A 17,385-nucleotide genomic window follows, 5' to 3' on the forward strand; every position below is an offset into this window, starting at 1 on the left:
TTTTGTTTTTGTTTTTGATCAAAAGAATGCAAAGAATTCCTCAGTTCTCTCCTTCTCCACCCCTCACTTCCAGTACACCTTTGTTTTCTTCCCCCCCACCCCTGCCCCACCCCCATCCTTAGGTTATGGCTGACCATAGTAATTATATTGCTCTCCAAATTCTGATGCTCTTTCTAGTTTCTATAGAGTGGTTTTTTCCTATTAATTCTGTCCACTTGGCAATTTCCAGTTTGCCTTTTCACAAGTCCTGTTTGACCTTAACATGCCCTTCCTGTTGTGGCTGGTGGGGGGGGGGGGGGGTGGGTCTCCAGTGTAGTACAGTAATGTGGCCCTTGTTTTCAGAGAGGTGGACATCTGCCTGCTCCCCCATTTGAGAGGAATGGAGGTACACACACAGACACACACAGCTTTAGAAGAGGGAGGGGAGGGAGCCCAGTGTGCCAGACCTTGGGTTGGGTGTCTGACCTTTTGTCTCTTAATCCTTACACCACGTCATGAGATGGTATGGATTTTTTTTCCAAGTTTACAAACAGAGCAACGTGCTCCTAGAGTTAAAAAGAATGCCTATTAAAAGTTAAAACAAATTCATCTCATTCCACAAATTCAGTCACGCAAGAAAAATAACCTTATCTTTCTATAAATCAACTTAGGTTCTGTTACAAGCCCCCATGCCTACAAGTAATGGAATTTGGGGTGACTCCCCTCATTTCTCAGGGGTTGACTCAGATTCTGTCCAGTAGACCTCCCTGTGATGATGGAAATATATTTGCACAACCCTATACAGGAGCTCCGAGCCACATGTGACTATAGAGCATTTGAAATGTGGCCAATGCAATTGAGCTAATGATTTTTTAATTTAAATTAATTTAAATTTAAAGAGCTACATGTGGCTAATGTCTAACAGTATTGGACAATGCAGTTGTGGACAAACTTACATGGTGCAAAGGCATTTAGTTGGTCTTGGTTGGAGGCACATCCTGGGAATCGTCATTTACCACATTGAGAACCCTGAGAGTGATTTTGTTTCCATCGGGATGTCCAAGTCACTGATTCCTGCAGACTCCTGGGTCACCTCTATTTCTGACCCCATGCCTCTTTAGGATTGGCTTCCTCTTAGTCACCTCTTCACACTGCATTGGGTCTAGAGCTACAGTGTTTAATATGGAAGCCACTAGCCATATGCACCTGTTGAGCACTTGAAATGTAGTTCATGAGGATTGAGGTGTGTTGTAAGTATGAAATATACAATGGACTTTGAAAACTTCAGTATAAAAAAACAATATAACATATCTCCTTAATAGTTTTTTAGGTTGATTACATGTTGAAATGTAAATGAATTTTGGACATATTGGGTTAAATGAAACACTAAAATTAAATTTCATCTATTTCTTTTTACTTTTTTTAAATGTAGCACCAGAAAGTTCACATATGTGACTCACATTTGTGGCTTGCATTATATATCTATTGGACAGCACTGGTCAAGGGGGTTACTGTGCTGTTCCTGAGTTCCCCACAGGGAGATATAAATCCATTTTCTGAGAGTCTGGTTTACAAGATGGGGGAAGTGTTAAGAGGTAACAGGAAATACCAGAGGTGGAGTATTTCAATATATTACTACCCACCCTAGCAGCTGGGTTCCCCAATGAAGAAGAAAGAGTGCCCAGACTTTTGGATCCATGAACCAGGGCCTGGGCCTCCTTACAGGGTGAGGGTCTGCCCAAGAGTGAAGTGAGGCCCAGGGAAGGAGAGGGAACACTAGTTAGCCTCTGCCTTAGGGCACAACATGTCTCATGGATCAAAAGCAGAATCCCTAAAGGTAGTAGTAATAGTAGATGCTATCCTGAGGTGTAGTCTGGGGACTAAAGTACATTTGTATCCTGATCCATGGTGGCTCTACTGATGGATCCTATCACAGCCTCTACATGTCTTACTGGGTGCACCGGTTGGTGCATTCAGTCCCCATGTCAGGAACTGGATCCTTCCTCTGTCACTCCAGACTCTAGCTCAGGGCCTGGCCTTTCAGAATCCTTAGGGAAATGATTGTTTAATTAAAGTTAGGCAAACAAGGGCTGCTTTTTCTTCCCACAGTGTCTCACCTGATCCCAGAGGCTCTCTGGGAGGCAAAGAGAGGTCACTTGTAAAGCAAAGTATTTTTAGAAATTAATTAGTATGTGGTCAGAAAGAAGGTATAACTTAAACAGAAGATGTAAACTCATCCCTTTTGATCAACCAGCTGTGCGTGAAGTACCTACTCTTGGCAGAGCCCTAAGGATCTCCAGAGTTGGAGTAGAGAGAACAGGAGTTCCCAGGGAGACTAGTTGGAGAGGCAGGACATGAAACCAGAGACAACCTTGTCCCCATGCCCAATGGACCATGGAAACAACCAAAGATGAGCAAAGGAGGCCTCAGATATGTTGGGGGAAGGTAAAGTTCCATGCAAGTTAAAGTTCATAAATCCCATCCCATTCCAAATGCCTGTAAGGAACACCCCATCATTTGAAGAATCCTGCAGACAGCCATCCTATAAGGTAAATTCTTTAAACAGCATACAGTTGTTGCGGGTTTTCAGAAAAGTCTTGATTTTTGTGTCACACACCCCCTTTTAAAGCAAGACCCAACTGAGTGTTGCAAAGGAATGTCTTTGAGCAGGGATAAGGCATGCTTAGAAAATGGGATGCCAGGAAATGTGACATATAAACATGCTGGTTGCCTTCTCTGAGGGACCTTGGCCATTGTCCCAGCATCTGCTTCCCTTTGGAGCCCTGAGGCCAGGGCAGCAGGGCCCCTGGAGCTTCTCTTGAAGCTTCTGGTCTTCTGCCCAGCTGCTCTGGTCTCAGAGCCTGTGCTGAGGCCAGAAAGATCCCAGCAAAGACTCCTTTTATCCCAGGCCCCCCAAAAAGGCTGTGTTGGTTCAGCTACATACCTCAGAGAGCCTCTTCCCTTCAAGTCCTACAGAGGGGACTTGAAAAAACAGGAGCTTATTTTTATGATTATTTTTGCTGATGTTGGGTTAGAATCCCACCCCACTTTCTCAGCCCTGAAAAATCATAGTTATTCATGGTTGTCTATAACAATTAGCTCTTGATAGGAAAATTATGCCCAAGTGACAATGGTGCAAAATCCTGGAGGTGGGGGGTGGGTATGAGAAGATTAGTAACGTACAGTTGAACCAAACTAAACTAATCCCATGAAGATTTATATTGTGTGTTGGTTAAATCTGGCTGTTGACAGCTGAGGCTCAGCAAAAGAGAACTGGGCTCCTTGTCTCTCCCATCCTGGTCCTCATCCTCATGCAGAGAGTGACCAGAGGCACACTCAGTGCCTGGGCATGAGTCATCTGGTGCAGGCAGCACACTGGTTCTTCCCAAAATGGTCCCCAGGCCTGTCAGAGTGGGTGGAAGCTTGTGCTTGCCCCTAATGGAGAAGAGCTGGGGGGTTCTATTTCCAGAACTTTCCCTGAATCATCACCTGTCTTTGCTGCTTCCAGCCTCGCCGTGGAAGCAGATCTTTCATGTAGACTTGACCTGAATGAAGCCTTCTCTGAGGTCTGGCTGCCCCTATGCTCTCCCTCTAGAACCAACACAGAACTCCAACAGAGAGTCTGTGCTGATCAGACATTGCCATGGATTGTCTCTTTGGGAACCAGCCCTCTGTCCCAGAACATTCCAGGGAGGACTCCCCTTAGTGCAATAGCGAGAGGCAAAGGGGGTTATACATCAGCTTCACACAGGTACTGCATAAATCAGGTACCTAAGCTTGCTGCTTATCATCCGGGTTGTTCCCTCCAGAGGAGACACCCAGGAGAGACAAAGGGCATTCAGAGGAGGGTGGAATATGTACAAGATAAAGACAAAAAGGAGGGGCACCTGGGGGTTAGGTCAGGTTTTGACTCAGGTCATGATCTCACGGTTTGTGAGATTGAGCCTCGTGTTGGGCTCTGTGCTGACAGCGTGGAGCCTGCTTGGGATTCTCTGTCTTTCCTTCTCTCTCTGCCCCTCCCCACCCCACTCTCAAAACAAATAAATCAACTTTAAAAAAAAGACAAAAAGGATATAGACCTCACACCCTTGGAGGGCAGGGGTGGTGTCATGATCCTCTGTGTTTCCTGTATGTAGCACAGTGAGTTGTACACAAGAGCTATGGGCCATCTGTTTGAGTGGATGAATGAATAAATGGATGAATTGAGACCTAATTCATGAGTTATGCTGCACATATGGACCCCTGTAATAAACATGTATATTCTGACCCCTGGTATGGATGCGGCAAGCTCAGTACATGTGTAATTGCATTTAGTCCTTGGTGGCCCATTTCACTGACGAGTTTTGAGTTGAGCAATTTGCATAAAGTCACATGGCCAGTAAGCAGCAGAGGCCTCCAAAACTAAGTAAAGGGAAAAAAAAAAACAGAGAGGAAGAAAATATTTAACAAGCACAATCCCAGGATGGGTTTTATTATAAACCCTTTCACCTACCTTATAACATTCATACTTTATAAAATTGGGCAAGAAATAGGGGAGCATGGGAGGCTTAGTCAGTTAAGTGTCTGACTCTTGATTTCGGCTCAGATTGTGATCTCATGGTTCATGGGTTCGTGAGTTCGAGCTCCAAGTCAGGCTCTGTGCTGACAGTGCAGAGCCTGCTTGAGATTGGCTCTCTCCCTCTGTCTCTGCTCCTCCCCCACTCCTGCACACACACACACACACACACACACACACACACACACTCTCTCTCTCTCTCTCTCTCTCTCTCTCTCACAAAATAAATAAACTTAAAAAAAATTGGGCAAGTTAGGTTTTACTCTCCTTATGGACAATTGTAGAAACAGCTTCAGAGAAGTTAAGTGATGTGCCCTCGGCCATTAGCCACACACACAGCCATGCACGCCACCATTAACCATTACACAAAGACTTGGAATTACATTCACTTGCCACAGCCAGAGCTCTTTCTGTGACCTTCATGCCCCGCCCTCCACACCTTAGACAAGACAAGGCCTCTCTGTCACTTGCTTCTCACAGTGGAAGCAGTGCATGCAGTATAGGTCAGTAGGTTGAAGAAAAATATCAATACTCACACCCTTTGGTTAGGGAAAACTTGAGAAGCCACCCTCCTGAGTGGCAGGAGAATGTGTGAGTCCTTCTAGGTTGTGGAGGCTCTTGGCACTGGGGCCTGATTTGTTGATGCTGAATTCCTGCTAACTTCACTCAGCTCAGAGCTGCCTCGGTCCTGAATGAAATTAACTGCTGTGTATCTGACTTCTGAACTTACCATTTCATGAAAATAAATGATCTTTAATACAACACAAGGAGATGTATTATTGATTACTGCCTATGTTGACTGGGACTGGGCTGTACCCTGAAAATACAGACACGAATAAGTTAGGCCAGGGGGAAAGGCAGAAAAGTCTATGCCAGAAGGAAAAATGAAATAAGTGCTAAGTTAAATCACATGTCATGTGCTATGGGAACAATTAATTCAGGCTGACAATGTATTGGAGGGTTTCCTGGAGGAGGTGGCATTTGAGTTGGACAGTGAAGAATGAGGACATCTCTGGGCAGCGAATGAAGGATTGGGTATTGCAGGCTGAGAAAATAGAAAAGGTAACCAGAAGGTCTGTTCTTTTCCACAACCACTTCCCTAGCTCCCCACACCTCTGGGCAAAAATTCACCACCCAAAGCCAAACTCAATTAAAAATGCAAATCTCTTTCTTTATGGAGAGCAGGAGTGGGATCACAGCTTGATACATATTTTATCCCCAGAGCCTACAGGTCAGGGCAATTAGAAGATGCTCATTTAATATTTATGGAAGAAAGGAGAGAGCCAACGACATTCCTCCAGGCCAGAGTTAAACCACATCTTTCATGCTGAATGCATTATTTGGACACTTAATGATCTCTTTGTGAGGCACTGGGCACTCCCAGTTGTGTCTGATCATATTGCCATCTTTGCTTTGGCCTCTAGGAGACTCAGAACCAGATTGGCATGTTAAAACCTTCCAGTCAGCTTTTAACTGCATCTCATTTATTACCTTATTTTCCTCTGTTCTCATCTATTTGCTAATGTTATCATTTATCTTGTGGGTTGTATGCAGTCTAAAGAAAGTGTATTTGAGTCCATTGGTTTTTGAACCAAGATGGAGAAATCATTTTTAAAGGTGAATAAATTGGCAAACACAAGAGCGAACCCAAACTAAAGGAATGTTGCCCACACAATAACACCCCCCTGATGGAGAAGGTGGGGTGAGAGGATGCGCAATTAGTTATTGAACAAGTGTCAGGGGAGCCAGGCAGAAGGGAAGGCCACTGGCAGGATGGGAGGAAGGACACAACTGTTCACAGCCTCTTCAAGCCCTTGGCCCTGGGCCTAAGGTTCACAGGCTAGAATCCCAGGGCCCTGTGAGGGTCATAGAGAACAAACGCTTCAAGAAAACAAAGATACGAAGCTGTTAGAACTGCAGCAGTTTTGGCATTGCCTCCTGCTTCCTTAAGCCTTGGTGTGGGAGGAATGGACAGCCAAGGTGGCCAAGAGAAAAATCAAAACAAAATAGATCCAGGATCAAAGTTTCCCTTGCCGTACCGCAAAGGGTAGACCAGGCCAAACAGATCTAGAAATAACAGTAAGACATATATTCATTATCTTCCTCTCTTCCTCTCTCTCTCTCTCTCTCTCTGCCTCTCTCCCCTTCTCCTCCCTCTTCTTCTTCTTTGCATCCCCCTCCTCCCCCTCCCTCTCTTTACCTTCCCCCTCCTGCCCACCTTCTTCCTCCTCCTCCTCTTTCTCCTTCTTCCTCCTGTTATGAAGTTCCAGGTTCCAGAGCTCCTGGGCTCTCTGTTTCAAGTTTCTCTCTCAGCCCTTAGCCAGTCAAACTTCTTTCAAGTATCAGGAGGTATCAGGAAACAGCTCCTGAAGAGGTATTGATTTGATGTGAAAATTTCACATGGGCTGAACGCCCCTGGCCTTGGTTTTACATTTAGCTCATGGAAGTGCTATTTTTGTGAGTTGTAGTCTTTTAAAAAATTTTTTTCAGTTTGTTTATTTTGAGAAAGAGAGAGTGTGAGCAGGGGAGGGATAGAGAGAGAGGGAGAGCATCCCAAACAGGTTCTGTGCTGTGCTGTCAGCACAAAGCCCAAAGTGGCGCTCGAACTCATGAACTGTGAGATCATGACCTGAGCCAAAATCAACAGTCAGACGCTTAACTGACTGAGCCACCCAGGTGCCCCAAATTGTGAGTTGTAGTCTTAAGGACAAGCAAATATTGTTCATAGTTGACATAGCATGACCATCTTCCTTTCATGGTTGCTGGAGACTTAACATTGCTGGTTTGAATGGTGGAGTTTTCTTGTGCCTGCTTCATGCTGGTTTGTGCTCTTTGCTAGACTTCATGGTGTTCCAGGGACGAGCTTTGAGCTCAGAGAGTAGACTCCTGGCTCACTGTTAGGGGTGGGTCCAGTGGGCTTTGAGTCCCGTTGGGGCCCATGGTGGTCCTGAGAAGCTGTCCTTCTGCCCTGATGGACAACATTTGTGGGGACGCTTTCTAGGCTAGGGGCCCAGGGGCTTCCTCTGGAAAAACTTACTTGGCCTCTGAAAGTCACAAATGCCCCATTTGTGGCCTTGGTCTTGCACTCCTTCACAGTTGTTTATCCTTCCCCTACTGGGTGCTGGCCCTAAAGGTTCGGTGTGAGCAAGGCAGGCAAAGGCCCTGCCTGTCCAGATCACAAGTTGGTGAGGACCTCAGACGAGTGCATCACCCTGGAACTTAAGGAGGGCCCTGATGAGTATTACCAGATGATAAAGATGACATAACAGACAGTCACCCAACCCAGGTGTAGGATGAATCTAGAGGAGGTGCCATCTGAGCTGAGACCTGAGGGAAGAGTAGGGGCTGGCTAGGCAAAGCAGAGGAGGAAAGGCCTCAGGAGGAGGCTGAGGTTTCTCTCAGACAGAGGAACAGCATGAAGGCATCTCAGAGGCCACAGCATCTGGCATGGTTGGGAATCTTTGAGAGCAGTATAGAAAGGGCCAAGTGAGATATGAGCCAGGTTCTGTAGGCCTAGGGTTACAGCTAATATGCTCCATCAGGCCAAGTCCTGGGAATGGGAGTTCAATTTAGGGACATGAAAGGGAACCACCAGGCCTGGGCCCCTGAAGAGGGGACCTCCACCAGCCCCCTGCAAAGCTCCACAAGACTCCAAGACATTTACATACATCTTAGCAGGTCTCCAGTGTGATTGCCCAGCAAGATTTCTGACATGCAAGTATGATTGCATTTGTATCAGCCATGGTGTCTGGCCTCCTCTCCCTCCCCCATGGAGGGACTGGGGCTGGCCAGCCCCCAAAAAAACAATGCTTAAGGCTAGCTTGGCTAAGAGTGGACCAGGGGTGAGTTCCATGGGCCAGAAATTAGAGGAGCCAAAAGAAAGGGGGGATTCTGGGGCCAGAAAGGCATACTGAGCCAGAACCTCCACAGGACAGCAGAATCCAGAAGCTAGATACACAGCACGAGGCAGCATGAGGCCAGTGGTTAGAGCCAGTACTTTGAAGGGAAGCAGGTTAGAATCATGGATCAGAGGGCAGGGGCCTCATGATATGTCCCCTGACTGGTGAGGATGGGCTGGCCTGGATTATAGGGTGTAAAAATACTTCCCCCTCTAAGTTGGTCTAACTCTTTGGTTGGGTCTTTTGACCTCCTTTATTTGAACATGGGATCATTGAGGGAAGTGTTTGTGCAAAGCAGCAGCTGTGACAAAAGGACCCGTGTTTGAGGATAGGCAGATCTGATTATGAATCCCAGCCCTGCCACTTACTAGCCTGGTGGTGTTAGGTTAATGACTTAACTTCTCTAGCTTCATCTTCCTATTTTGTAAAATGGGGATAAGGATAAGGGTGCTCAGGAGGTCTAATTGCCATAGTGATTGTACAGTATGGATTTTATTGTCTCCTTGTGTGATGCTTCTCCTATGCTTCTCCTATGCCACCCAGACAGGCAAGTCTCTCTCCAGCCCTGTATGGGAAGGCTGCTAGGCTGGGGGGAACCCAGGCACCATGTCCGCACAGCAGTCAGATCTATTTATACATTATCTATCCATCTGTCACTCTATCTATTTATCTATCATCTGCCTACCCATTTATCCATCCATCCATCCATCATCGATCTGTATGCCTATGTATCTGTCATCCATCCATCCATCCATCTATCCATCAATCTACTCACCCATCATCTATCTGTCCATCTATTGATCTATCTGTCCATCTATCACAACCTGTCTGTCTACCTACCCATCCATCCATCCATCCATCCATGCATCCATCTATCCATCCATCCATCATCTATTTGTCCATCTGTAAATCTCTCCATCCATCCATCACTACCTATCTACCCATCCATCCCTCCATCCATCCATCCATCCATCTATAGCTTTCTTAATATATGTTTCTTAAACTAATAGGAGCCTGACTCTTGGTTAACTTAGCTTCATGATATCACCACCAGCACAGGTAGTCTGTCTCAGGTCTCTATGTTCATTTTCTCAGGGTGCCATTATAAAGTACCACAGCTTGGGTGACTTAAAGAACAGAAATGTATTGTCTCACTGTCTTGGAGGCAAGAAGTCCGAGATTAAGCTGTCAGTGGGGCTGGTGCCTTCTGAGGGCTGTGAGGGAGAAAGTGTTGCAGGCCTCTCTCCTGGTTTTGATGGTTCGTGGAATTCTTTGGTGTTCCTTGGCTTCTGCTGCGTCACCCTGATCTCTGCCTTATCCTCATATGGCATTCTCCCTGTGTTCATATCTATCTCTGTGTCCAAATGTCCCCTTTTTATAAGGACACCTGTCATATTGGATTAGGGGCCCACTCTACTCCAGCATGATCTCATCTTGACTAATTACATCTGCTGCCATCCTGCTTCCAAACAAGGCCACATTCTGAGGTACAAAGTGGTAGGACTTAGGCAGATGCATCTTTCAGGACACGATTCAACCCAGAACAGTCTCCCACTCTTTTCTCCAGCTGCCTGTGCACTTGTAAGATGGCTGTGTAGGATCATGGCCACAACGAGGTGGGGTGTGGGATATTTGAGTCAAATGAGCTGCTAGAATTTGAATCTACAACCTTGACTTGGCAGGACTCACAAAGTGGATGCACCTTATCATTGTGGGTTATTTACACCTTTATTCCCCATGTATAAAAGCATGAGAAGTACCAGAGTATCTTTAGTCCACACACCCCTGCCAGGCACTACTCCAGCCCCTGGCCGTGGGCCTCAAATACAAATTCCTCCTCCACCCTCATCCTCCCTCCTGGGTGACTGAGAATCGTGATGGTGGGAGGCGTTTGGAGACTAACATAGCCAGACAGAGACTTTCCATTTTGGAATTAGGAATCTAAGTGTTGCAATAGGACCAGAGGTTCTAACTTTGCAGGAAACCTTCGCAGAAGCGAATGTGACCCAGTTCAGACTCCCCCCCGATTTCAGACTGTGTCTGGGTGAGTGCCTGGGAGAATGGGAGGTAACCCTTCTCCCTTGGTGGATTGGTCCAGTAATTGCCGGAGTGAAAGAGCTGCGCATAGTCCGAGAGCGGCCAGCATATTTCAATGGTCAGTTCATGGAGGCTGTAACTATGAAAGTTGCTTATGAGATGTAACTGTGTAAATGGAAGCTCTAGGGATGGTCACTGTGTCATTAAACATGCAGGCACAGAAGAGATGTTCCATTTCGGGGGCTCAGGATTCCCAGGGGTAGTTTCTGAGTGGAGGAAGCCTCTCCAGTCCTCACACGGGATGCCTCCTCTGGGTTTGCTGCTGGGGACAGAGGCCTTTGGACTGTGCCTCACGGCAAGGGCATGGCTGTGCAACTCCTATCAGCTCCAGGGTAACTGTGGTCTCCGTGTCAACTCTTCGGAGCACATAGCTGGCCGAATGCCTTCTCATGTCACCATACACGCAGAGCCCACCTCCTGAGTGCCGTGTTGGTTAGGGAGGCCCTTCTCTTGGATTCCAGCCAGCCACAGCTCCCCCCACCCCCCTCCAACCTTTTCCAACTCCACCCTCCTCTCAAGAGCCCCGCTCTTTCTCCAAAGGGCCACAGCGAACCTTTGGGTCCTTCCAAGGGAGCAGATGCCTGATTTTTTCCAGTCTTGAGAAGAGAATACCTGACTCTTGGACACTAATCTGCCTTTTTCCTGATGCCAGCTACCACCCAATGCATACATTTGATATAAATGATTTACTGAGGGGAAAAAACAAAAACTTCCACCTAGGTGAGCAGGAAAAGGAGTGAAACAAGGGAGGGAAACTGAAGAAACCTACCTGCCACCCTCGTGTATCTTTTCACGTGTGTGTATACAATGTCGTGTTCATTCAGTCAGGAGACGCCGGGCTCCTGCTGTGTGCCAAGGACTGTGCTTAGCCCTGAGGGGGTTGTGCAAATGAATCAGACACGAATCCTGCCCTGATGGATTTTGGGGGGAGCTCAGATATTTGCATAAGAGAGTAATTTCAGGGCAGAAAGCGTTGTTTATTATTAGAGCAGAATGGAGATCGTGCTGTGTTTGGATCTGGCTGGGAGACTCAAGGAAGGCTTCCTGGAAGAAGTGGCATTGCAGGCCTTTGCAGAAGAGGTGGGATTTGAACCAGTGGAAATGGGCATGGGGGAAGGGAGAGCAGTCCAGCATGAAGGCGGCATGGGTCGCTCTGGAGTTGGGGTGGAGGATGGGCATGAGGCATTCAGCGTCCTTCTCCGTCTAGAGAGTAAGGCAGCTCAGGGCTGTCGCAAACACACGTGATGCTCCAGGCCCCGTGTTGCATTTGTGCATCTGTGCTACATGCTGTAGTGTCTGTGTTCTCATTCAGCGTCCAGTCTCGTCATGTACCTGAATTACACACCTGGATCATAGCTTGAGCACACCTCCCAATGGGTGGCGGACCAGGAAAGGAGGACTTGTTTGTAGTTCTGTGAAAACTTTCTGCCTGAATGGATTCATGTGACATTTCAAGGGAGCACAGGGAAGGCCCTTTTTATTTGTTGTGTCCCTGGGACCAGACACATTGATAGCTCTTTTATAGGCTCTGCAGGGGAGGGAATGGCCTGGCTGTAGGAGTTTCATCTTTGTTAGCTTGAAGGGGCTTTTTAGAAAATGCCCCCGCAGACAGGCCACATCTGGAGCCAGCAGCCCGCCCCTGGGCTGGGGCATTAAACCTACAATCTGATGAAGACAGTCAATTCTCCCCCTGTGCGGCCAGCTGGTTTCCCGGCTGAACACTCACACCTAAACTCCGCTGCCAAGAGGGCGGATCCGGCAGCCACTTTATTGACCATATAAAAAACAGAGTGGGGGAGTGGAGCAGAGCCGGGCTTGGGTTTTACTGCCAGTAATTGCTTGTGCTGTCCCTGTCCTTGAACAGTTCTTGATGTAAATAGCTGTCTCTGGGAGCAGAGTCTGGGTCAAGCCGGGGTAAATGCCTGCCTGCCTCATTATGGGCAGACTCTCCGTGTGCCTGGCAGGGGCAAAGGCCTTGTACTTCTCAGTGCTGGGGGCGCGGGGACAGACGCCTCACTTCAGAGCTGGGGTGGGGGCTCTGCCCAGCCACCGATTACCTGGCACCCCCTCCCACCACTTCTGGGCTTGGCTGCCTTGCCCACGCCTACCAGAGTCGTCTCAGATATTGGTCAAGAAATAAGGTATATGGGGGTGCCTGGTTGGCTCAGTTGGTTAAGGGACTGACTCTTGATTTCTGCTTGGGTCATGATCTCATGGCTCAGGGGACGGAGCCTGTACCTGGCTCTGTGCCAACAGCACATGGGATGGCTGACCGTGGCTTGGGATTCTCTCTCTCCATCTCTCTCTTCCCCTACCCCCCCTCTTTCAAAATAAATAAAAATTAAAAAAAAAAAAAAGAGCATCTGGGTGGTTTGGTTAAGTATCCAACTTCTGGTTTTGGCTCAGGTCATGATCCGAGGGTCTTCAGATCCAGCCCCAGTCCAGCTTGGGATTCTCTCTTCCTCTCTCTTTGCCCCTCCCCTGCTCACTCTCTCTCTCTCTCAAATAAATAAACATTAAAAAAAAAAAAAGAAAAATGTATATGGAAAACTGACCTCAGTGCCTTCTTATACCTGTCCCAGCACACAGTCCCTGCCCCCCACCTCAACACCTGCTGCTTTCCTGGATCGTGAATTCCCAGAGAGAAGGCACTTCCTGCCCCTCCTTCTGTGTGGTGCCCGACATAACTTGGGTGCAGTATGTGTTCATCAAACGTGAGGTGAGAGAGAACCTGGGAAATGCTAGTCAGGGACCTCCTCGGCGCTCACTCTTCCACTTAGCGCTGACATGTTTTTGAGCCTTAGTTTCCTCATCTGCGAAATGAAAATAACAGGATCCACCTGGGTGGCATGGTGAGCATTAGCCAGTATGCTTCGTAAAAATTGCTAGGAAGTGCTTTTATTGCCTTCCATCTACTTGCTAAAAGATACAGTCTGAGACACAGAAGAACTGCTGGTCCCGAGGTCAGGCCACCATTTCCTGGCTGTAAGGCCTAAAGGACGTCCCTACCCCTCGGTGGGCCTCAGTTTCCTCATCTATAACACCACGGAGTTAAGAAAAATGGCATGTGAGGTCCTTTCTAGCCCTATTTGTGGTTCTAATTAAATCATTAAGCGCCTGTCACCCACATCCTGAGTAACCAGTCACGGCGCACATAATCCCAAATAGTGGCTAAAGCAAAGGTCATTTTTATTTGATTTTCAAACGCTTTGCTTATTTTGTGGTAGATTGTACCCTCCATGCTGCATTTTGCTTCTGCAAATACTGAAGGTTGTTTGCATCTCGTGATGCACAGCACTCTTGCATCTCTTGAGCACAGCGAATGTTGTGGACAGGGAAGGGGTGAGAGCATGCCCTCAGGGGACAGAGGTCAGGCCCTCTGGCCCATTGAGTCTGGAAGAGGCCCTTCCCCCACCCCCTCCTATATTGCTTTGTGGAAGAGGGGAGATTTCGGGATGAGTGAAAATAGGGACCATGAGGAGCAGAATTAATTGCCAAAAGGACAGGATCTGCGGTTCAACTTTCTATGTCTGAATCTCCACTATACCACCTACCGTTCCGGGTCTCAGTTTCCTTATCCGTAAAATGGGGCTGGTGGTGATGGTATCTACCTCAGGGCTGTTGTGAGGATTAAATAAAACACAACACTCGAAGAGTAGGTGACACATCACCTGGCAGTAATGCTGTTGTTGATTATGCTTACGGCTGGGGGGCATTGTTTAGGGGAGGCATGGCGTAGGTGCAGACTGGGATTGGAATTGGGGGGCCCAGACACTGGGGAGAGATGCAGTATGACCTGGGAGGGAAGGAGGAAGGGGGAAGGATGGCTGACCATAACAGGTGGGTGTGGGCCGGGAGGAGGACCCTGGCTCAGAACAACGGGTGAGGGGGTCCCCAGAAGGAGGATGACCAAGGAAGGGAGACCATGAGGCCTCTGAGGTCTGTCTTCTGAGCACTTTCCTTCGATTATATCTTCTAAGCAGTCATATCAGGTGGTTTTAGCCTTTTGTTGTCGTTGTTATAAAAATCGCAGGCAAATGGGGTCTGTGTCTGGGCCAGCCAGGGTCCCCCAGAAGCCCCACCAGCCAAGAGGGACTAGAACCTGGCTCTCCAGCCCCAAGACTGTGTCACTGCCACTCTGATGCTGATGCTTGGCTACCCAAAAATCACACACCTCAGGAAATTTATTTTCTCTGTCTGACCTGAGACCTCCTTGCATTTCTTGAGGAGAAGGTTAAACCCCCAGGGAAGAGAGATTTCATGAGTCCTGTAATTCTTCTCCACCAGCCTCGTCAGCTCCTCAGGTACAAGCTGCGGGAGAGCTCAGGTCTGAAGACTTAGAAGGAAGTATGTTTCCACCAGGGGCCTGAGCTGACAGTTCCTTTCCCCTGGAGAGGCTGGCAGGCCTTGCCTATTCAGGGACTTCTCAGCAGGCGCCCTCGGCTTGTCCCTCCACCCTGGCCTGGCAGGGAGGCCTTGGAGGGGAGACGTGATGAAGTCTATGGCTTTCTCCAACATTCTCCGTGCCAGTGAGATAGATGAGTTCTCGTCTCCAGAGCACACACTGCCCCACCTCCCTGCCTCCCCCCCACTTCCCTCCCGCCTGCCTGGGAACACTCAGAGCCCCTATCCACCTACTCACAACCCTCAGACCCCTGCTGACCAGAGAGGGAGAGAGCACTTGAGTTTGCAGCCTGGCCAGGAGAAGGCTTCTGGATGAGTCATTTGCTGTCCTTGACTTTGCAAAGCATGTACAGAAGAACGGACAGTAACCAGCTGTTCTCCATGCCTGTGAAGGAATGAGCAAGTGAAATTGGGTTTAAATAAAAGCAGACACAACTATATGTGTGTATGTAAAATTGACCATCAGATAATGAACTACAGAATTGACTCTGTGGACCTTCCAGAAGGAGAATAGCATTTGGGGTTGGAAGAGCCAGGGACCTTGCATCTCCCAGCCTGTGCCTTCATTTGTACAAAATAAGAATACTTTGCCCCACATAGGCTGCAGGGCCGCTATGACCCCCAAAGGAGATAGCATGTGTCCCAGCTTTCTGTCAACCATGAACGCAACAAATGTCAGTTGTCATGCTGTTAATAATGCCAGGCATAATGGTTGCTTGCATTGAGAATGGTTTAGAAGGTCACTGACCTGAAGACAGAAGACTGGGCCAGGTGAGCCCTTGGGGTCCCTCTGATTCTAGCATCACTCTCTGTGTCCCTCTGCCTTTGTTATCAGAGGAGATGGGGCTGCTGGGAAACAAAGGAGGAAATGAGAGTGTCTGGTGGAAAGGGCCTGAGGTATCTAATCTTTGGGGCTTAGAGACTGTGATTGAAAATGGCCAGGGCATCAAGATTCCTCCTATCTAGACATCAGTGCTCCTCGGCCCCTCCCTTCCCTCAGACTTTCCAGCAGGAGACAGGAAGGGCCCCTGCCATTCAGACATGTCCTCAGGTGGTACCAGAAGCTTCCCCCATCCTTGATCCAGGAAGATTGCATTGTGGTGTCTGCCCTGGTCCAGGCACCTTTCCCTGACCAGGCGTTTCTTCCTGGGCATTGGCAATTGGCAGTGTTAGTGATCGCAGAGTAATGTGCCTCATCCATCAGAGGGGCCGTCTGCTGATGGGGTGCCCTCTGTACTCCAACCCCGGAGTCCCAGCTCTGCACACAGACCTGGTGTCTGGATTCCTGTCATTCATCCTAGCCACTGGCCTCTGCCCTCCTGCTTGGGGACTGGGTCATTCCACAGCAAAATAAGAAACTAGGAGCACAAACCCAAGATTACAGGTGTAGCCTAAGAATGGACCTTTATATTTTAAAATCAGGTATTTAGTGAGCACATGCTATGTGTCCTGCACTGTGCCTGGATCTGAGAGCAACACAGAAATGTGAGACATTGTCTCCGTCCTTGGAGATCCCGCAGGAGAGTAGGAAGACAGCATTTATTCCTGACTTCTGTAGAAGCTTCAGTGAAGAAAAACATAATGATGTGATCAAATATATCTTAGTAATGTTAATAAGCAGTGTTTATTAAGTGTGCAGTAGGTATGTGTTAGGCACTTTACATGTATTCTTTCTTTTCATCCTATAATAATCCTATAAAGTATGTGGACATTGTTATTAGCTCTATTTTACAGATAAGGAAACTGATATTCAAAGACATTACAAAAACTTGCCAGACATGGATGAGAATGCTTGTTTCCCACACCCTTATCAACAAAGCAGATTGTCAAACTTCAGGATTTTTGCCTGAGAGTTGAAAAAACAGTACCTCATGGTAGCTTAAATTTGCACTTCTGTTATAATGACTGACATGTGGCTTTTCTTCATATGCTTTATAGTCATTTAGATTTTCCTCTTCTGTGACCTCTTTTCATATCCTTGTCCATTCTAAAAATTGGAATGTTTTTTTTCTGATCAATTTCTAGAAGCTCCTTTTTGTTTATATAAATACAGATAAATATCTTCCCATTTTGTCATTTGTCTTTTAATCTTGAATATGTTGTCTTTACAGAATTTTTTGTATATAACCAAAAATTTATTTTTGGAATAAATCCAGCTTCTGGATTCCAGATTAGTTAAGAAGGGCTTCCTGTGGTCTCTTTAGGTAATAAATTGTAATAAATATGGGGGATTGGACATTGGTATCTATTTCTCATTTCTCCTTGAAAACCCAATGAAATGATAGTAGAGGTTTTGTTTTGTTTTGTTTTGTTTTGCAGTAGGAAACATTTTATTCCCAGGTGCTAAGCAGCCCCGTGGCCACCAGCCAAGAGCATCTAGACTGGGCAAGGCCAGTCCTCATGGCCCAGCCCTGGGAAGCAGGGACTGGCAGTCTGGGTTTGTTCCAGAAG

The 17,385-nt window shown here is 47.4% G+C and overlaps 1 protein-coding gene across 1 annotated transcript in view; it reads left to right on the plus strand.

Annotated features, from left to right (window-relative positions):
- The window catches only part of KCNH1 (potassium voltage-gated channel subfamily H member 1), a 378,677-nt gene that overhangs the window by 332,037 nt on the left and 29,255 nt on the right, over positions 1 to 17,385 (plus strand). The window lies entirely within an intron of this gene.

The sequence above is a fragment of the Panthera tigris genome, chromosome F3 (assembly GCF_018350195.1).
Source record: "Panthera tigris isolate Pti1 chromosome F3, P.tigris_Pti1_mat1.1, whole genome shotgun sequence".
NCBI lineage: Eukaryota > Metazoa > Chordata > Mammalia > Carnivora > Felidae > Panthera > Panthera tigris.